The sequence below is a fragment of the Lissotriton vulgaris genome, chromosome 1_1 (assembly GCF_964263255.1).
Source record: "Lissotriton vulgaris chromosome 1_1, aLisVul1.2, whole genome shotgun sequence".
Lineage (NCBI taxonomy): Eukaryota > Metazoa > Chordata > Amphibia > Caudata > Salamandridae > Lissotriton > Lissotriton vulgaris.
Genome location: NC_141685.1, coordinates 171,288,321 through 171,310,713, shown reverse-complemented (window position 1 = coordinate 171,310,713; position 22,393 = coordinate 171,288,321). Strand labels below are relative to the sequence as shown.

Genomic DNA, 22,393 nt, shown 5'->3' with positions numbered 1-22,393 from the left:
TTTCCGTTTACCAGCTAGCAAAGTGTTGAAGTTTAGGGCAGCCCTCCAAGTATGTTTAACTGCATCTAAGGTTACACTGCATCAGTTGCAACAATTGGTGGGGAAGTTGAACTTTGCCTTGAGAGTGATCCCAATGGCCCGCCCCTTTTCCCGCTCAATCGCCCAAGCAATGGTTGGCCTAAAGGAGGGTCATCATCGCACGAGGTTATCGGCCGAGGTCCGCCAGGACATGCGTATTTGGTTAGCATTTTTGGCGGACTTCAATGGTCGAGTCGTCTGGAACAAGCCAGCCGTATCCTCCGAGGAGCTTGGGCTATGGACAGATTCAGCGGGAAGCATAGGCTTTGGCGCCATCTTCGGCACAAAATGGTCTGCACAAAGGTGGCCCCTATGGTGGCACGAGAAGGGGCTGACGAGTAATATTGCTTTCCTTGAACTGTTTCCCATTCTGGTGGCCCTGAGAACCTGGCCTGAAGGGTTCAGAGATCATTCTGTCGTGTTCTGGTCTGACAATATGACCGTTGTAGAATGCATCAATAGTCAGGCAGCCCGTTGTAAACTGATTTTGAGGCTGCTCAAAGAAATTGTCCTACTGTGTATGCAACTGAACGTGATATTCAGAGCAAAACATGTCCCGGGGGTGATGAATCAGGCGGCTGATGCACTGTCTCGTTTTCACATGCAGGCTTTCTCGGGTTTCCTTCCTTCAGCGGACCCAGAGCCGGCACCCTTCCCCGAAGCTCTCTGGTCTCTCGGTGCCCCGAACTTCGTCACCTCGTGGGAGAGAGTCTAGCACCCAGGACAAGGAAGGCATATGAAGGGGCGTTTCAGGCCTATTTAGCCTTTTTGGGGACTGAAAGAGGGGGACTTTGGGGTCAGGAAGAGTGGGTTGTACATTTTCTGATGTCCTTACGTAGGGCTGGGAAATCGGTGGCTACGGCCCAAAGGCATCGTGCCGCCATTTCCTTTGTTGCCAGGGCCCATAATATCCAGGACCCGACAGCGTCTTTTGCAGTACAAAAGGCGCTGCGTGGGTGGCAACGCCTTGAGGGTCGCAGAGTAGATGTGAGACGACCGATAGGTCTGGATAGGTTGTCCCAGTTGCTGGCCACACTCCCTACCACATGCTCGTCTCCTTTCGAGACGTGTTTGTTCCGGACTGCATTTACGCTGGCATTTCACGGGGCTATGAGGATAAGTGAGCTGGTTGCAAGAAACAAACTGGATGTGGTGGGGGGGTTGTGCCGGGAACACGTTCAGATCAGGGGCGATGCGATGATTGTCTCCTTTCTCAGGTCCAAGACCGACCAAGATGGGAGGGGGGACTGCACGATCATTCGCAGGACCCCCGGGTCCTCCATGTGTCCGGTACAGTGTTTAGAAGATTACCTAGCACGAAGGGTGGCATCATGGGGGGGGACTTTGTTGAGGCATGCAGACGCCACCCCGCTGACGAGGTTTCAGTTTCAGCGGGTGCTTGCAATGGCCATTGCCGCAGCGGGCTTGGACCCGGGCGAATTCGGGACCCATTCCTTTCGAATAGGGGCTGCCACTGAAGCTACAGCCAGGGGTCTTAATGTAGAGCAAGTGAAACGAGTGGGGCGTTGGTCCTCCAATTGTTATAAGAGATATGTGCGATTGCACATGTTGTGAAGCTGTAATCATATACTCACGCTTCTTGTCTTTTGTTTGTTTTCAGTTGCGCAAGCCTACGCGGCAGGGCGGACTATGCAGTCGACCCAACACCAGGCCAGCGGTCAGACATCACCGGCTGTGAGAAAGGAGGTGTGGGTCGTGGGCCACTCATACGTGAGACGGGCCGCGGACGTATTCAAAGCAGGTGACATGATTCACGTACCTGGGGAATACGGGTACAGAGTGTCCTTCTACGGAAGAGGCGGTCTCTGTATTGACCAGTTTCAAGCATTCTTTGAGGGTTTGTTAGGGCGGATGAGGTCACCGCCGTCCATAGTCATAGTGCATTTAGGGCGCAATGATTTGGTCACCACCGGTAGACGACTTCTCCTGGAGGCTATGCTTTCCACGGTAAGTTGGTTAGCGAGGAGAGTTCCGGGGTGCATAATTGCGTGGTCTCATATGATCCCACGAAAAGTGTGGCGGGGGGCTATCTCGATCCCTGCTTTGAATCATTCTGTTAAAAAATTGAATAACAAAGTGAGTAGGTTGTTCCGTTCCAAGACATTGCATTCGATCTCGCATAGTTGTATTAATGATGACAGTATGTATTTGGGGGATGGTGTGCATTTGTCAAGGGTGGGGAATGAGTTACTCATAGGAGACTTCTTAGCTTGGTTAAAAACGTTAAAACATGACCTTTAGGTAGGAGTCTTGTGGGGGGTCCGGATAGCCGGTCAACTATCCGGACCTGTGGCGGTAAGGTCATGATCGGTGAGCACTAATTAGAAGATCTCTATGAGTGGGCGTCACCCAACACGGATGGGAGCGCTCGGGAGAGGTGGCCATTGGCCCCTCAGTGGGGAGGCGGTCCCGTCTAAGGGTGGGTCGCCGGAAGTAAAGGAAAGGCGGTCAAGGCCCCTTCCTTTGTAGGAGGGGTTACAGCCCCCTCCTGGGGAATTTCCCGGGGCCAGTGTCATCTGCGACGGCAGATGCGGTAAGTTGTGTGGGGTGGGGGGAGGTCCACGATACCTTCTAGATACCTCACACGAGTCTTCGAACGACCTTTAAATGGCGTCGAGTCTTAAGTGCCCCCGTCAAGTCAAGGGAAATTGTTAGTAGTTGCACTTGAGGTAAGCCTCTGTGCTGTCGCCCCTCCCAAGTGGGAGGGGTAAGTCTGGTTAGGGATCTTGACACCGGTTATGACCTTACCGTTGGCCCTTAAACGTTAGGATGTACAATTTCAGTATTTCTAGAGAATGTTTTGTAGGATGCTAGTTCGGCTAGGAGAACCTCTGTATTAGAGAATATGTTAAGGCTAGCCAAACATCGCAATGTGTTAATGAAATTGTACATAACATGAAACGTTTAATGTTTTTAATTTTGTTTAATAAATACGGCCGGGAGGGTCACTCCCTCCCACTTCCAAAAACTTTAAGAACTGTTTCCGGTTTCCCTCCTTTTGGGGATTGTGTTGAGAGGGGGTGGCGGGTATCTCAGCCATATGGAAAGGGGCGACCACTCGGTCCCCCCGAACGTATGGCGGAGTGCCTCGATCCCCCCGGGAAGCCATTTTTGGGCGGGAGGCGCGTCTCGGCTGGTATGCCCGAAGCGGCGTAGCCGGGGCGCGTCTTTTCCCGCCCTAGAGTGGGCTGGCCTAGACACCGACGTAGCCAGCCCCGCCCTAGGGGCAGGCAGGGGCGGGTTTACGCCCGCCCTGAAGACGGATAAAAAGAGACGCAAGACCAGAAGACGTCCTCTTGTTCTTGTGCTCCGAAGTTGCACCTCCTCGCTACACGTGAGCTCGGGACAGAACGAAGAGCCAATTTTGACCCACCCACCAGCCCCTGAGGACAGCCAGTTGTTTTGTAATAAAGTGAATTTATAAATATGTTTTCCGTTTCGTTTACAGGCTGTGAAGGTATCAGTTTGATGTTGAGCCTAATAAAGAATGGTGAATGTCGTGTAGGTTTTTACGATTAAAATGATTTGATATAGTGTTGTATCTTTAAGCATGCTCTTTCGGTCGTAGCGACCAATGTTTACATAGGTTTGAGTAAGAATTGTCGTATTTATTTTTTGGTAGGCGGTAAGGTCATGATCGGTGAGCACTAATTAGAAGATCTCTATGAGTGGGCGTCACCCAACAAGGATGGGAGCGCTCGGGAGAGGTGGCCATTGGCCCCTCAGTGGGGAGGCGGTCCCGTCTAAGGGTGGGTCGCCGGAAGTAAAGGAAAGGCGGTCAAGGCCCCTTCCTTTGTAGGAGGGGTTACAGCCCCCTCCTGGGGAATTTCCCGGGGCCAGTGTCATCTGCGACGGCAGATGCGGTAAGTTGTGTGGGGTGGGGGGAGGTCCACGATACCTTCTAGATACCTCACACGAGTCTTCGAACGACCTTTAAATGGCGTCGAGTCTTAAGTGCCCCCGTCAAGTCAAGGGAAATTGTTAGTAGTTGCACTTGAGGTAAGCCTCTGTGCTGTCGCCCCTCCCAAGTGGGAGGGGTAAGTCTGGTTAGGGATCTTGACACCGGTTATGACCTTGCCGTTGGCCCTTAAACGTTAGGATGTACAATTTCAGTATTTCTAGAGAATGTTTTGTAGGATGCTAGTTCGGCTAGGAGAACCTCTGTATTAGAGAATATGTTAAGGCTAGCCAAACATCGCAATGTGTTAATGAAATTGTACATAACATGAAACGTTTAATGTTTTTAATTTTGTTTAATAAATTCGGCCGGGAGGGTCACTCCCTCCCACTTCCAAAAACTTTAAGAACTGTTTCCGGTTTCCCTCCTTTTGGGGATTGTGTTGAGAGGGGGTGGCGGGTATCTCAGCCATAAGGCACAAAAAACGAGTGAAACAGGGCAGAAGGGCACAAAAAACAAGGGGAAAACGAGTGAAACAGAGGGCAGTAGGGCACAAAAACAAGGGGAAAACGAGTGAAACAGAGAGCAGAAGGCCAAAAAAAACAAGTGAAACAGAGAGCAGAAGGCCACAAAAAACTAGGGAAACAGGGCAGAAGGGCACAAAAAACAAGGGGAAAACAAGTGAAACAGAGGGCAGAAGGCCACAAAAAATGAGGCAAACAGAGGGCAGAAGGGCACAAAACAAGGGGAAAACGAGTGAAACAGAGAGCAGGCCACAGAAAACAAGGGAAACAGGACAGAAGGGCACAAAAAACAAGGGGAAAACGAGTGAAACAGAGGGCAGAAGGCCACAAAAACAAGGGGAAAACGGGTGGAACAGAGGGCAGAAAGGCACAAAAAATGAGGGAAACAGGGCAGAAGGGCACGAAACACGAGGGAAACAGAGGGCAGAAGGGCACGAAACACGAGGGAAACAGAGGGCAGAAGGGCACGAAAAACGATGGAAACAGAGTGCAGAAGGGCACAAACAAAAAACGAGGGAAACAGAGGGCAGAAGGGCACAAAACAAGGGGAAAACAAGTGAAACAGAGAGCAGAAGGCCACAAAATACAAGGGAAACAGATGGCAGAAAGGCACGAAAAACAAGGGGAAAACGAGTGAAACAGAGCTGAAGGCCACAAAAAACGAGGGAAACAGAGGGCAGAAGGGCACAAAAAACAAGGGGAAAACGAGTGAAACAGAGAGCAGAAGGCCACAAAAAACAAGGAAAACAGGGTAGAAGGGCACAAAAAACGAGGGAAACCTAGGGCAGAAGGGCACGAAAAACAAGTGGAAAACGAGTGAAACAGGGCAGAAGGTCACATAAAAAGAGGGAAACAGAAGACCACAAAAAACGAGGGAAACAGAGGGCAGAAGGGCACGAAAAACGAGGGAAACAGGGCAGATGGGCACAAAAAACGAGGGAAACAGAGGGCAGAAGGGCACAAAAAACAAGGGGAAAACGAGTGAAACAGAGGGCAGAAGGCCACAAAAAATGAGGGAAACAGAGGCAGAAGGGCAAAAAAACGAAGGAAACAGAGCAGAAGGGCACAAAACAAGGGGGAAAAGAGTGAAACAGAGAACAGAAGGCCACAGAAAACAAGGGAAACAGGGCAGAAGGGCACGAAAAACAAGGGGTAAACAAGTGAAACAGAGGGCAGAAGGGCACAAAAACAAGGGGAAAACAGGTGGAACAGAGGGCAGAAGGGCACAAAAAACAAGGGGAAAACAAGTGAAACAGAGGGCAGAAGGGCACAAAAACAAGGGGAAAACGGGTGGAAGAGAGGGCAGAAAGGCACAAAAAACGAGGGAAACAGGGCAGAAGGGGACAAAAAACAAGGGGAAAACAAGTGAAACAGAGGGCAGAAGGGCACAAAAACAAGGGGAAAATGGGTGGAGCAGAAAGGCACAAAAAACGAGGGAAACAGGGCAGAAGGGCACAAAAAACAAGGGGAAAACGAGTGAAACAGAGGGCAGAAGGGCACAAAAAACAAGGGGAAAACGAGTGAAACAGAGAGCAGAAGGCCAAAAAAAACAAGTGAAACAGCGAGCAGAAGGCCACAAAAAACGAGGGAAACAGAGGGCAGAAGGACACAAAAAACAAGGGGAAAATGAGTGAAACAGAGGGCAGAAGGCTACAAAAAACGAGGGAAACAGAGGGTAGAAGGGCATGAAAAACGAGGGAAACAAAGGGCAGAAGGGCACAAAACAAGGGGAAAACGAGTGAAACAGAGGGCAGAAGGCCACAAAAACAAGGGGAAAATGGGTGGAACATAGGGCAGAAAGGCACAAAAAACGAGGGAAACAGAGGGCAGAAGGGCACAAAAAACTAGGGGAAAACGAGTGAAACAGAGAGCAGAAGGCCAAAAAAAACGAGTGAAACAGAGCAGAAGGCCACAAAAAACAAGGGAAACAGAGGGCAGAAGGGCACAAAAAACGAGGGAAACAGAGGGCAGAAGGGCACGAAAAATGAGGGAAACAGAGGTCAGAAGGGCACAAAACAAGGGGAAAACGAGTGAAACAGAGAGCAGAAGGCCACAGAAAACAAGGGAAACAGGACAGGTGGGCACAAAAAACAAGGGGAAAACGAGTGAAACAGAGGGCAGAAGGCCACAAAAACAAGGGGAAAACAGATGGAACAGAGGGCAGAAAGGCACAAAAAACGAGGGAAACAGAGGGCAGGACATGAAACACGAGGGAAACAGAGGGCAGAAGGGCCGAAAAACGAGGGAAACAGAGTGCAGAAGGGCACAAACAAAAAACGAGGGAAACAGATGGCAGAAGGTCACAAAAAACAAGGGAAACAGAGGGCAGAAAGGCACGAAAAACAAGGGGAAAAGGAGTGAAACAGAGAACAGAAGGCCACAAAAACAAGGAAAACAGGGCAGAAGGACACGAAAAACGAGGGAAACAGTGGGCAGAAGGGCACGAAAAACAAGTGGAAAACTAGTGAAACAGGGCAGAAGGCCACATAAAAAGAGGGAAACAGAAGGCAGAAGGGCACGGAAAACAAGGGGAAAACGAGTGCAACAGAGGACAGAAGGCCACAAAAAACAAGGGAAACAAGAGGGCAGAAGGGCACAAAAACCGGGGGAAACGGGGCATAAGGGCACAAAAAACGAGGGAAACAGGGCAGAAGGGCACAAAAAACAAGGGGAAAACAAGTGAAATAGAGGGCAGAAGGCCACAAAAAACGAGGGAAACAGAGGCAGAAGGGCACAAAAAATGAGTGAAACAGAGGGCAGAAGGGCACAAAAACAAGTGGAAAATGGGTGGAACAGAGGGTAGAAAGGCACAAAAAACTAGGGAAACAGAGGGCAGAAGGGCAAAAAAAACAAGGGGAAAACGAGTGAAACAGAGGGCAGAAGGGCACAAAAACAAGGGGGAAACGGTTGGAACAGAGGGCAGAAAGGCACAAAAAACGAGTGAAACAGAGGGCAGAAGGGCACAAAAAACAAGGGGAAAACGAGTGAAACAGAGGGCAGTAGGGCACAAAAACAAGGGGAAAACGAGTGAAACAGAGAGCAGAAGGCCAAAAAAAACAAGTGAAACAGAGAGCAGAAGGCCACAAAAAATGAGGCAAACAGAGGGCAGAAGGGCACAAAACAAGGGGAAAACGAGTGAAACAGAGAGCAGGCCACAGAAAACAAGGGAAACAGGACAGAAGGGCACAAAAAACAAGGGGAAAACAAGTGAAACAGAGGGCAGAAGGCCACAAAAAATGAGGCAAACAGAGGGCAGAAGGGCACAAAACAAGGGGAAAACGAGTGAAACAGAGAGCAGGCCACAGAAAACAAGGGAAACAGGACAGAAGGGCACAAAAAACAAGGGGAAAACGAGTGAAACAGAGGGCAGAAGGCCACAAAAACAAGGGGAAAACGGGTGGAACAGAGGGCAGAAAGGCACAAAAAATGAGGGAAACAGGGCAGAAGGGCACGAAACACGAGGGAAACAGAGGCAGAAGGGCACGAAACACGAGGGAAACAGAGGGCAGAAGGGCACGAAAAACGATGGAAACAGAGTGCAGAAGGGCACAAACAAAAAACAAGGGAAACAGAGGGCAGAAGGGCACAAAACAAGGGGAAAACAAGTGAAATGAAATGAAATGAAATGAAAAATTCCATTTATATAGCGCAGACTACCCGGAGGCCTCGTAGCGCTGAAACAGAGAGCAGAAGGCCACAAAATACAAGGGAAACAGATGGCAGAAAGGCACGAAAAACAAGGGGAAAACGAGTGAAACAGAGCTGAAGGCCACAAAAAACGAGGGAAACAGAGGGCAGAAGGGCACAAAAAACAAGGGGAAAACGAGTGAAACAGAGAGCAGAAGGCCACAAAAAACAAGGAAAACAGGGTAGAAGGGCACGAAAAACGAGGGAAACCTAGGGCAGAAGGGCACGAAAAACAAGTGGAAAACGAGTGAAACAGGGCAGAAGGTCACATAAAAAGAGGGAAACAGAAGACCACAAAAAACGAGGGAAACAGAGGGCAGAAGGGCACGAAAAACGAGGGAAACAGGGCAGATGGGCACAAAAAACGAGGGAAACAGAGGGCAGAAGGGCACAAAAAACAAGGGGAAAACGAGTGAAACAGAGGGCAGAAGGCCACAAAAAATGAGGGAAACAGAGGCAGAAGGGCAAAAAAACGAAGGAAACAGGGCAGAAGGGCACAAAACAAGGGGGAAAAGAGTGAAACAGAGAACAGAAGGCCACAGAAAACAAGGGAAACAGGGCAGAAGGGCACGAAATACAAGGGGTAAACGAGTGAAACAGAGGGCAGAAGGGCACAAAAACAAGGGGAAAACAGGTGGAACAGAGGGCAGAAGGGCACAAAAAACAAGGGGAAAACAAGTGAAACAGAGGGCAGAAGGGCACAAAAACAAGGGGAAAACGGGAGGAAGAGAGGGCAGAAAGGCACAAAAAACGAGGGAAACAGGGCAGAAGGGGACAAAAAACAAGGGGAAAACAAGTGAAACAGAGGGCAGAAGGGCACAAAAACAAGGGAAATATTGGTGGAGCAGAAAGGCAAAAAACGAGGGAAACAGGGCAGAAGGGCACAAAAAACAAGGGGAAAACGAGTGAAACAGAGGGCAGAAGGCTACAAAAAACGAGGGAAACAGAGGGTAGAAGGGCATGAAAAACGAGGGAAACAAAGGGCAGAACGGCACAAAACAAGGGGAAAACGAGTGAAACAGAGGGCAGAAGGCCACAAAAACAAGGGGAAAATGGGTGGAACAGAGGGCAGAAGGGCACAAAAAACAAGGGGAAAACGAGTGAAACAGAGAGCAGAAGGCCAAAAAAACGAGGGAAACAGAGGGCAGAAGGGCACAAAAAACAAGGGGAAAACGAGTGAAACAGAGGGCAGAAGGGCACAAAAAACAAGGGGAAAACAGGTGAAACAGAGAGCAGAAGGCCAAAAAAAACAAGTGAAACAGAGAGCAGAAAGCCACAAAAAACGAGGGAACTGAGGGCAGAAGGGCACAAAAAACGAGTGAAACAGGGCAGAAGGGCACAAAAAACTAGTGAAACAGAGGGCAGAAAGGCACAAAAAACAAGGGGAAAACGAGTGAAACAGAGAGCAGAAACCACAAAAAACAAGGGGAAAACGAGTGAAACAGAGGGCAGAAAGGCACAAAAAACGAGTGAAACGGAGGGCAGAAATGCACAGTATGGGCTCTGATGAAATTAGGCTTAAAGTCAATGAAACTGGGCGTGGGGGGTCTCTCGAAAAAATGCGCGAGTTGCTTTGGGTTTAGTAGCTCACGACAATTTTTACTGGCCAGAAGTAGCTCTGACTACACAAAAGGTTGGAGATCCCTGGTCTAGGCATAGTCCTCGCAGCATACAATAGATTTGCTTGAGGCAGAGGCCAAAACTCAAGTCAGGAAACCAGATACAAGTAGGTGGTAACTCAGGGCAGGGGAAAACGCCTGTTGTCCGTGGAGGAGTCATTCCGTTCCCAGAAATCTGCATTACAAATTAATTAATAGTATATAGTTTTTTTAATATCTGTTTGGTGCCAGTCCATATGACTTTTAAATCTGCCTTTGGGATTCGATGTTGCAACTCCATAGGGTACATGTATCCTTTGTGAGCTTAATAAAATGTTGAAAATTCTACAAAACCTCACTCCTACATCCAAGTACTCTCATGCTACCATTCTGCACTCTGCTCTGTCTGAAAAACAGCTCAGCATATTCAAAATTCTGCATTGATTTGGCTTGTAAATTATATTTTTGGAAATGTACATGTATTAACTATTTAATTTTAATACTATAGGTGATTGAAATTACGGACGAAGAAAGCAAGATTTAGCACTAAGCAACTGAATGTCAGTGCCATAAGAAGGATTATTTTGAAAAACTGAAGGACATCCAGCATTCTACGTTTAAACAATTTCCAAAAATCTAAGTGTGGCGAGGAAAGTACTATACCTGTAAGTGAAGTCTTTAATTTTGCATTTCATTAACCCAGAGCAAAGCCATATCTGTGCACACAGCATCAGAAATAATGTAGAAAGACCGCTTCAGCATCCTCATCTGAAATATTATCAGAAAGACAAATTGCCTCAGCATGACAGAATAACGTTCATCTAAAGCATCATGTAATTCTAGAGAGGAAGCACACACTACATAAAAGAAAGTTACAACTAAAGGTTTCTTCTGGATACCATCAAAGAAAAGACGCTGAAAGAAGACTCCAAAGCTGACACGTTAACAACCAAAAGATTGGAAAATCACCTTTGTTCAACAACCGTTTTTAACCAGTTACGCAAGTCTGAGACTATCTGCCTCGGGATATAAAACACCTTCACCCACTCTGCTCTTTCTTGCAAAAACCTTAAAAATTCACCACTTTATTGTGTTAATGACCATCTCAGATTGTTTCCTTTTTATTGTGTACTGTTCTGTAATTCTATGTAAATCACCTCAACATTATCTGTTGTGCAGGAGTGATATGTAAAACTTAAATATAAAAATGGATTAAAGGAGCACTGTTGCGCTATATCTAATGTAAATAAATCCTCATCTTCAGAACTACTACAAACCTTAAACTTACCCCAAACATAGAAAGGGTAGAAGGAACTGATGTTCTCCGACTAATGATCCACAATAGTACTCTGCACGTTCTAACGCCCTCAGTTACTGCCATTACACCAGTGCAAAAAGGTACTTATCAGTTTAATCATTAAATATCAGACTAACACCTTATTACTGCATTGCTAAGAACCTACAGAAATAGATTTGAGAAAAACTTCAGTCACAAATTAAGTTGCTGCCGGAGAGGCTATTACCTAAAGACTATTATCTGTTAGAAAGATTTCAACAGGTTTTACAGGACTGCTTCCCGACGTTTTTTGCTCAATTCAAGTGTTGAGAAGATTACACACAATTTCTTTTAGAGATAAGTGCTGAACATTATCTAAACAAGCCCGACTCTAAAATCGAGGCAAAATAACCGAAGTTAGGGAAAAAAGTTACCTGTGCCCAAAAAGATACAGCCATCAATCTTATCTCACAGAATTTGACAGAATGCACACAGGGGAAAACCACTCTCAGTGCAAAGTATGCCAAAAAAGTTTCAGGCGTAAATCTTATCTCACTGAACATATGAGAATCCACACTGGGGGAAAACACTCTACGTGCAAAGTATGCCAAAAAAGTTTCAGGCATAAATCTTATCTCACTGAGCATATGAGAATCCACACTGGGGAAAAACCTTTTCAGTGCTCTGAATGCCAGAAAAGCTTTAGAGTCAAAGCGAGTCTATATCAACATGCATTAACCCACTCTGTGAAAAAACATTATCAGTGCTCTGAATGCCCAAAACATTTCAAACTTAAATCACTTCTAACTGCACATGTGAGATTCCACTCTGGGGAAAAACCTTATCAGTGCTCTGAATGCCAGAAATGTTTCAGTGACAAAAAAAGTCTCACTAAACATTCAAGGACCCACACTTGGGTAAAACGTTATCAGTGCACTGAATGCGACAAATGTTTCAGTGAAAAAAGCAGTCTCACTCAGCATATAAGAACCCACACTGAGGAAAAACCTTATCAGTGCTCTGAATGCCACAAATGTTTCCGTCAAAAAAGCAATCTCACTGAGCATATAAAAATCCACACTGGGGAAAAACCTTATCAGTGCTCTGAATGCCAGATATGTGTCAGGCAAAAAAGGGATCTCACTCAGCATATTAGAATCCACACTGGGGAAAAACCATATCAGTGCTCCGAATGCCACAAATGTTTCAGTCAAAAAAGCAATCTCACTATGCATATAAAAATCCACACTGGGGAAAAACCTTATCAGTGCTCCGAATGCCAGATATGTTTCAGTCAAAAAAGCAGTCTCACTAAGCATATAAGAATCCACACTGGGGAAAAACCTTATCAGTGCTCCGAATGCCAAAAATGTTTCATACAAAAATATAATCTCACTGAACATGTGAAAATCCACACTCGAGAAAAAAAATGATCAGTGCTCTAAATGTCAGAAAAGATTCAGAGGTAGAGATAGTTACAAGCGCCATAAGAAAACACACCATCAAAATAATCAGTTCTCCGAATGCCAGAAAAGTATACATTTTAAACTCAATCTCACCCTACATGAGCAGACGCACACAGGGGAAAAACATTACCAATTTCTGTGAATACCAGAAATTCTTATTTGATAGGCACAGCCTCACTAACCATAAGCGACTCCATACTGATGAAAAACCTTATGAGTGCTCTGAATGCCAGAAAAGCTGCAGAGAAAAACGCTATTTCACCATGAGAAACTCCACACTAGAGAAAATCCTTATGCCATAAAAGGTTGAATCTGAAAGACAGTGTTATGCTTTATGAGCGATCTCACTCTTGGGAAAAACCTTATGAGTGCTTGAAATGCAAGCAATGTTTTGGGTACAAATTGCTTCTCACTTGACATGAGCGAACTCACACGGGGGAAAAAAGCCTTATGTGTGTTCTGAATGTCAGATAAGGTTTAGTCTTGAATACAATGTCATTTCACATTAGAGAATTCACACTGGACTAAAGCCATATACAGGAGGGGAAAGCCAGAAACGTTATACTCAGAAAGGAGATATCACTAAACATGAGAAATGCATCCACACCAGGTGAAAAGTAAAGCGTATCTTGAGTTGCAGAAAAGCTTCTAACAACCTGACTTTTACATGAGAGAGCACATATTGTAGTTGCAATAGAATTCATCAAGAAACTCTTGCAGGATAACTTAGGCTGCGCGCCTGCAACCTCCAAAGAAATTTCAGGCCTGGAAATATTTTTCATTGCAACAGAATCCACAATTTGAGTATCTGAAAGTTACAAAACTCTCAAGGTCTTTACTTTACACAGAGAAGTGTTAGTGCTTTCAAAAATCAACTAATTGCCCAAAAAATCACAATAATAATGTCTTAAATTTTACTCCACCCAAAAGGTTTCTACTCACCCTTGTTTCTTAACATATGACTGATATCTATTTTTTCATGATAAGATTAAGCCTATGCGGAGTTCATCAGTGAGGAACTCCGCAAAGTGACAAAAAAACTCTGGCGGTCTACGCGGAGTTCCGCAAGCAGCGGAGTGCGTAAGGGTCATGCAGTTTGTGGTGATTTCATCCCATGTCGGAGGATCATTTGGCCCTTCTCTTCCAGGAAGTTATGGATGTCTTTGTCAAACGCGTCCCTCTGCCAGAAGTAGGTCGGGGTTGCTACTCCCACTACTTCTTGGTACCCAAGAAGGACAAAGGCCTGCATCCTAGCTTAGTTCTCAGGGACATCAACCGCTTTCTCCGAAAGGAGAAGTTCAAGTTGTTAATCTTGGCTCAGGTCTTATCTGCCTTCGACCCTGGAGATTTGATGGTAGCGTTGGACTTGCAGGACGCTTACTTTCACATCCCCGTCTTGCCTGCCCACCGGCATTACCTATGGTTCACGGTAGGCCACCCGCATTTTCAGTTTAACACGCTTCCCTTTGACCTTACCAGCCACCCCCTCCCCCGGGTGTTCACGAAAGTTATGGCGGTGGTCGCAGCTCATCTGTGCAGATCAGGAGTTCCAGTCTTCCCCTATCTCGACGACTGGCTGTTGAAGGCTCCCACCTCCAGACTACGACGGACTTCCTGCATTTGCTGGGGTTCTCAGTTAACGTGCTGAAGTCGCACCTGATTCCATCCGATAAGCTTCTTTCCATCGGAGCGGTTCTGGACACAACACAGTTTTGGGTCTATCCTCCCGAGCAGCAAGTCCAGTATATTGGGGCTATGATACCGATGTTTCAGCCTCCATCCCGGTGTTCGGTGAGAATGACCCTGAGGCTGCTGGGCCTCATGGCCTCCTGCATCCTGCTGGTGCATCATGCCAGAATGACATTCAGATTTCGGAGGGGACTGCAAGTCAGTTGCAGTGGTGGTTCACAAACCAGGATTGGGTCAACAGCAGATCCCTCTACCTTCTCCAACCTGAGTTCACAGTAGTGACCGATGCGTCACTCCTGGGTTGGGGCAGCCATATGGAAATGGTGGAGATCAAAGACCTCTGGTCTCTGACGGAGTCCAGGCACCACATCAACCCTCTGGAGCTCCGGGCGATTCATCTTGCACTGAAGGCATTCCTTCTTTCTGTCAAAAGAAGAGTGGTGCAGGTGTTCACGGACAACACCACCGCCATGTGGTACTGCAACAAACAGGGCAGGGTGGGGTCGTGGACCGTATGTCAAGAGGCTCTTTGCCTTTGGACATGGCTGGAACATCAGGGCATATCTCTGGTAGTTCAACACTTAACAGGTTCACTGAACGCAAGGACGGACAAACTCAGCCGCCAGTGCATGATGGATCACAAATGGCATCTTCATTCGAAGGTCGTGCTAGGTCTCTTTCAGTAGTGGGGAGAGCCTTGGTTAGATCTATTCGCCGCTGAAGAGAACGCTCAATGTCAGCAGTTCTGTTTGTTAGAGTTTCCAAAGCGGCTCTCGCTCGGCAACCCTTTTCGTTCCCTTTGACCTTACCAGCCACCCCCTCCCCCGGGTGTTCACGAAAGTTATGGCGGTGGTCGCAGCTCATCTGCGCAGATCAGGAGTTCCAGTCTTCCCCTATCTCGACGACTGGCTGTTGAAGGCTCCCACCTCCAGACTACGACGGACTTCCTGCATTTGCTGGGGTTCTCAGTTAACGTGCTGAAGTCGCACCTGATTCCATCCGATAAGCTTCTTTCCATCGGAGCGGTTCTGGACACAACACAGTTTTGGGTCTATCCTCCCGAGCAGCAAGTCCAGTATATTGGGGCTATGATACCGATGTTTCAGCCTCCATCCCGGTGTTCGGTGAGAATGACCCTGAGGCTGCTGGGCCTCATGGCCTCCTTCATCCTGCTGGTGCATCATGCCAGAATGACATTCAGATTTCGGAGGGGACTGCAAGTCAGTTGCAGTGGTGGTTCACAAACCAGGATTGGGTCAACAGCAGATCCCTCTACCTTCTCCAACCTGAGTTCACAGTAGTGACTGATGCGTCACTCCTGGGTTGGGGCAGCCATATGGAAATGGTGGAGATCAAAGACCTCTGGTCTCTGACGGAGTCCAGGCACCACATCAACCCTCTGGAGCTCCGGGCGATTCATCTTGCACTGAAGGCATTCCTTCTTTCTGTCAAAAGAAGAGTGGTGCAGGTGTTCACGGACAACACCACCGCCATGTGGTACTGCAACAAACAGGGCAGGGTGGGGTCGTGGACCGTATGTCAAGAGGCTCTTTGCCTTTGGACATGGCTGGAACATCAGGGCATATCTCTGGTAGTTCAACACTTAACAGGTTCACTGAACGCAAGGACGGACAAACTCAGCCGCCAGTGCATGATGGATCACAAATGGCATCTTCATTCGAAGGTCGTGCTAGGTCTCTTTCAGTAGTGGGGAGAGCCTTGGTTAGATCTATTCGCCGCCGAAGAGAACGCTCAATGTCAGCAGTTTTGTTTGTTAGAGTTTCCAAAGCGGCTCTCGCTCGGCAACCCTTTTCGTTGCGGGTGGAGTTGCGGCCTCCTGTACCACTTCTGCCAAGATTGCTGAAGGAGATCAAACGCAATCAGTCCCAAGTCTGGTACCCCGAGCTCTTGAGCATGGCCTTCGATCCTATTGTTAACAGATTTCTGAAGTGCATTACTCATCTCTTTCCTCCTTCTCCTTTCGTAATACCCTAGTGTGAGTTGACCTCACTTATCTTATGTGTGCTCCCTTTGAGCGCCTACATAATTGTCCTCTTCGCCTCCTTAGAAGACTAGTTTTTTGCTTGCCATCACCTCTGCTTGCAGGATGAGTGAGCTTCAGGCTTATCCTCCAGACCTCCCTTTCTTGCTGTCCATCCAAACAAAGTAGTCCTCCGTGTAAGCCCTCTTTTCTGCCCAAAGTGATTGCCTCTTTCCACATAGGTCTGACCATCAGATTACCTACCTTCTTCCCACCTCTGCTGTGTTTTTCTCTGCCAGGTGCACAACATATAGACTGTTCACACACTTTTTGTAGTATGCTTTGTTCTGGGCAGATAAACTCTAATCCCCACTGTACTTCTATCCTCGTGTTAGTGCAGCATGATGTAAACAGTAATTGTAATGTATTTAGATTTACATAACACTTACTACCCCATACGAACTTTGAAACGCTTTTTCGACGAGTAGCACACTACTCTAGGACCCAAAAATGATTAGTGGTGAATTAGTATAGGGAAATATAAAATGTATATGAGAGCTGGACATGTTGGTTTGTTAGTTAGGTTAAAAAAGATTGTGGGGGGATAGAAGAGGGAAGGTTTTGCATTTATATAGCGCTTGCTACATCTGATGAACTGTTGAAGTGCTTTTCGCCGAGTAGCATGCTACTCCAGATCCCAACAAGATGAATAGACAGATCAATTATGGTGGGGAGGTTGTTTTATTGTATACACAAAACTGTACACAAATTAATAAAATTCCGTTGTAAAGTTGTATCCAAGAGGCAAGTATAGTCTCTGATAATAATGTATACAATACTGATAAGTTTTAAGTTGGCTTGCCATCAAGACTGATGCCCCGTAATGTTGAAGCAAAGCCATCTGTGCTGGAGTATCTTAGACTCTTTTTGAATTGTACCATCCACCTTGTAGGTACTGCTATTTGTATCATGTCCACGTTGTAGGCAGGCACAAACGCCTAAATTGTGCACTATTTATATTAAGCATAATAAGCAACTAAGTGAGCAGATGACAGTAAGCACTGTACAAGCTGTATTAGGTGCTTAGAAGTAGAGTTACATAGAGGGCAATAAACACTCACTAAATCTTTTTTATTATTATTAACAGTCCTCATAAGAACATACAATTCAATTCGATATACAAATAGCCCATTGGGGAACAGTTCAGGCATCATCTGGGGATTACACATCCGAGAAACACAAGTGTCTTTCATGAATACAAATTGACTACTCCTCCAAGGACTCCACTGTATTATTGACACAGGCAAAAAGGCAAACAAGCAGTCAGGAGGCGCACTGATTGTATACCCCCACCTGACAGGATAGTGACAGACCCCAACCACCTGCAGGGGAAACTTGCCACCTCACTTAATAGCTGCCAGACGCTTTACTATGTAAGCAGACTGGTGGTTTACAACTGCGCCTACGTTGGGGCACCACATGTTTTTTCCAGCATAATCTGGTGTGCTCCCCCCTGTGTGGGATGATAGCACCCACTGAAAACTGCACCGTTGTGTAGTCTGGGACAGTGCACCTTCCATGTAATTCTGAACTGGGCCTTTAAATACGGTACTATTTTGTGTGCCTATTTAATTCAGGTATACAAAGAATGTGGTACTACTTGTATACTAGGGTAGGACAAGGAAGATTGAATTTCTATGGTGGCAGAAATGTTTTTGTCAAAGTGCTTTATGCCGTAAACACCCTCCCGTACCCTGAACATAATGAGATTACGTAGAATACACCTCTGCTTGCCTAATGCTGCCATTTGTATTTCAAGACCAGTGATTAATGTGGCTTTATCAAGTTTAAAGCCATTAGGCGTTTCCGACCTGTCTGATACTTGCATATGGAAAAGGTGGGTCATTTGAACCTAAAGATAGATAAACATATTCATAGGTCACGATTTATGTCTGCATCTAATATAAAACTGTAAATTAGGAGAGGTGATAAGTGAGAAGTTAAAGGCAGCTGCTAATCGAGTTGCATTTGTACATAGGCCTTCCTATATTATGATATCTATTCCTGCTTCAGTCTTGTAATGAGTACTTTAATACCCAGGCATGAAGTCATCGTCGAGCTGTTTAGATAATCCACCTGTCTCACCACTTCTTCCCCACTGCATCCTTAACCAGTGGCCTAGCCAGTGTGCCTTGGGCCCCAAGGCAAGAAAGGAAATGTGACCTCTGCCGTTTATTTGGACTGTGGAAAACAGCAATAATCATTGTTCTGTGGGCCCCTCAGGCCTCTGTTTGAACTGTGACAAACAGCAGTTATCAGGGTTCAGTGGGCCTTTAATGCATCTGGGACCTGGTGCCACTGCACCTGCTGCACCAATGGTAAGCTAAGCCCCTGCCCTTAACAGCTTCTATTCTAGCCCCACTGGAGAACCGAAACAGCCAAGTACTGATCTGGCCATATATGCAGGCATGCAGCCGCCTCTTCCTCTGAAGGGATTTAAGTCGCTTGAAAGCAGCATGCGGGAAACAACCATTTTCTGAGGTAAAGTCAACCAACACCTCTTCTGTTCCAACCTGAATCCATTTAAAACCAGGGACGAAAAAACAGTTCATCGTCATCCCTTGCTTATCAGAAGGGTAAAACAGATTCATCTAACATTACAGTGTACCACATAACAAATTGTGATTCTGTTTACAAATAAAACTAGCATGCATATAGAAAGGGCAGCCTTTGGCCAAAATAGGCATTTTCCCTACCCATACTTTTAACACATCTTATACAAAAAATGCTAATTACATTGTCATCCGGAAATAGTCATTAGCGCCTACTCATAACCAAATGCCACTTAGAATTGTCTTTCACTTCAAGCTTTCAAAGGTATATTAATATAAAAGCAGTATTGAATTTTTTGATGTTGTGTACTCTTACCAAAATTTAAAGCATCAACTTAATATGACACACCATAGAAAAAAGGAGTTGTTTATATATACTAAACCTCCAGAAACGTTTGATTAACCAGTTATAAAGTCACGTCTAGCTTAGTTAGTTTATAGTCTTCTTTTTTTTAATAGCAATTATTTCACATTGTTACTGAATATGCATGGCTAAACAATTATAAGGTCCCAAAGGCGAGACCTATTGGCTATGACAATGCTTGTTATTGATTGAGTACATTGAGCGGCAGAACTTTTGATTAAGTCCTGAAGAATGCTGCAAACACCTATTTGGAGGGTTAATATGCTGAAACATGTTGACCTCTTATTGACTCTAACAGTGTATATATATTTCTCCCACAGTGTCCTATTTTTAATCCTGGCCCAGGGGTGAACAAATAATGGAAACCACATACCCTTTAACAAGTTTTAACTTTCACTCTGCTGCCCCCACTACCCTGAGCTCATTATTGTGGTATTTAGTATACCTTTCTCTATAACATAATATGCCTGAACTCCTCCCTCTCAGTGAGGGGGTTGTTTCATGTTACAAGGAGATGCCCAATAAGGAAGCATGCCAACTATGGTAGGTGAGGGAAATCGTCCTTTTAAAGGGATATTTCATTTTAGCTAGGTCTTCATTTGCAACAGTAATCCTCAGAGACCCAAGGGTTTCTTGATTGTGGTAGAGATGCATTTTTACCCCTTCATTGTACGTTGAAGCACAGACCATTGCATGAAATGTGATCTATGTAGGGAAAATACTCTGTGCACTGACAAACTGTGTTAAAATAACAGAAAGTTGATCATCGCAAATATAACTAGTATGTTAATTCTAGCTTATTTTTGATACCACAAGGTATACGAAATTTGTGGATCTTTATCTGATATCTTTATCAGTAAGTTATCTGAAATTATTGAACATAAACTTTTCCAAGTATTATTTCGAAAGATTAAGGAATTGGTCTTTTCTAAACTAACCCCAGTGCGTATGACTACAATAATCACCTCTCTCAAATCAATATTGTGCTTGTTTTAGTGAGAAAGCTAAATGATCTAGGAGAAACCAGGGACTGGCGTCAGTATTTTTCCTAGGAAGATTCAAGTTAGAGAGTGAAAACACTTTTTAGAATGCCCCAAAAATTGTGATGAAGATATTTCAATATGTTTGACAAAAAGAATAGGGACATTCATTGACAATATTGAAATTCTGAACTAACAGGAACAAATATTTACACGCCATTACAAAAATATTAGAGACCAAATTTCAGCAATATCGGAAATACTGAGGTTCATGTACTAATAATCCATTTGGTAAAAAGTGGTTGCTTGTAGTGTCAGCACACTACTTTGTCTGTGATAGCTTTTAAATAAAGCCATTTTTAATGCACCCCAATTTACTTTCAGATTCACAAATGTCCCCTTGGGTTACTACCTCCTGTTACTGTTTTTCAGTCCACATATGGTTTCAAAGCTCAATACATACCTTATTAAATATTCAGAAGGGAAACTATTAACATTCCCCTTCCAAATTCTGAATTGTCAAATGGGTTTAGTACATTTCAAAAAGGGGTTTAGCATTTGCAAACTCTGTGAATTACTGAACCAGTAGATTTTTTTAACAATAAAACATGAGGCAATTTTTCTCAATTCCCTCCAAATTAAGTTTGCTAATATTGTTCGTTGAATGATAACCGGTGCATGTATCTATTTAGTGTTAGTGTGGCTTCAGATCAAATAAAAACCATCACACATAACTCTTACACAATACTTAAAGACAGAATTCCTGACATCCAGCGTTAATGTTTTGTTAAATATATTTGCAAATGTTGTCACTTAAACAGGAAAGCAGCTAAAGCAGTCTCTGGACATAAAATAGGATGTAATCATAATCTTTAGATACATTTTCTGAGTTTCAGGAACAATGTGTGTCTTCTGGGTTTACTCTAAACCACTATAATAAACATATTCAATGATTTTAGATTTGATCTGTTTGTACTGGTTTCCATTGCAGACAATAATCTAGATTTAGACCAAGGATCAATTCAACCCATGGCTTTTAAAAACTATTTATCAATGATCTGTATTAGTGTTATCGCAACTAAAACTGTAATAGAACTGATCTGAGAGATGGACCTTCAAGTATTATGCTCGGTCAATTTATTGAACAAACTATGGAGTTAAAATCTGAATAGATTAGGTCCTCAAGCATTGCCTGACCACTGTATTTAACATCAATAGATTACTTATCAGAACATTTTCTTTAAGTACAATTCAGTCATCTTCTATTTTTTGTGGAGCTCACGCTGGGTTTGTTAGAACTCTTTCAAAAATATGACATTTGAATGTCCCAAAAATCAGGAATTCTAGTTTCAAGCCTGGTCAAACCTTAATGAATGCTACACCAAAAGATGCCCTTCTGTTCCTACATTTTATTGTGCACCATGATTCAGAAATGGCATGTTTTTGCTTTCAGAGGTAAAATTCGAAACATATTTATTGTTATTGCCAGCCGAAAAATTATCACTAATTGGGAAGATAACAACAAGTGGTCTTGTGATGCTTGCTGGAATGGGAAGTGTTTAATCAAAAAGTGGATGGAATTCAAGTTTAGGAGACATTTTTTACAAAAGTGTATGGATTTTGTATATATTTCAAATTGTTGATCTCCAAAGTGGCCTAAATAAATAAATTGAATTGAAATTCAAGTTTATCATTTGAATCCTATTGTTGGCAGAAAAACACGCCAACTGTTATGGAATGGTGGAGCTTTGTTAAAGAAATTTATGCTATGGAGACCACTCTTGCTACCTCAAAGGGCCTCCGGGCTAAACAAAAAACTGACAACATCTGGGGGACATTTATGTATTAATTACTGGCATCTTTTCTTTTTTTTTTTTCTCTTTTTTCTCTTTTCTTTTTATATGACCGTATTTTTGCTTGTGATTAATGTAAAGTTTAAATGTGATTTTTGTATATTATGACTTTTTTTTTTTGTGTACATTTGATGCAAATAAAAAATATTAAAAAAAAAATAATAATCCTATTGTTGGAAAAGATGTGATTTTGAACTCCATGAGGTGGTTCCTTTCCAGAAAGCATTCAGGTTGTAATCATGAGTCAAATAATGCTGAGGAGGTTAAAATATTCAAATTGAATTCTAATTACATATGAAATGTTCGTTGTTCAATATATTTCTCTTAGTATTTTAATGTGAGGACTATTTGCTTAAGCAAAATAAT

General features: G+C 44.5%; 1 long non-coding RNA gene across 1 annotated transcript in view; it reads left to right on the top strand.

Moving 5' to 3' along the window:
- Window positions 1-11,622, top strand: part of LOC147738034 (uncharacterized) — a 132,337-nt gene extending 120,715 nt beyond the window's left edge. The window contains exon 3 of the long non-coding RNA XR_015307446.1: window positions 10,315-11,622. This is a non-coding gene — a long non-coding RNA (uncharacterized LOC147738034). The remainder of the gene's footprint in view (window positions 1-10,314) is intronic.
- Window positions 11,623-22,393: the final 10,771 nt, after the last annotated feature.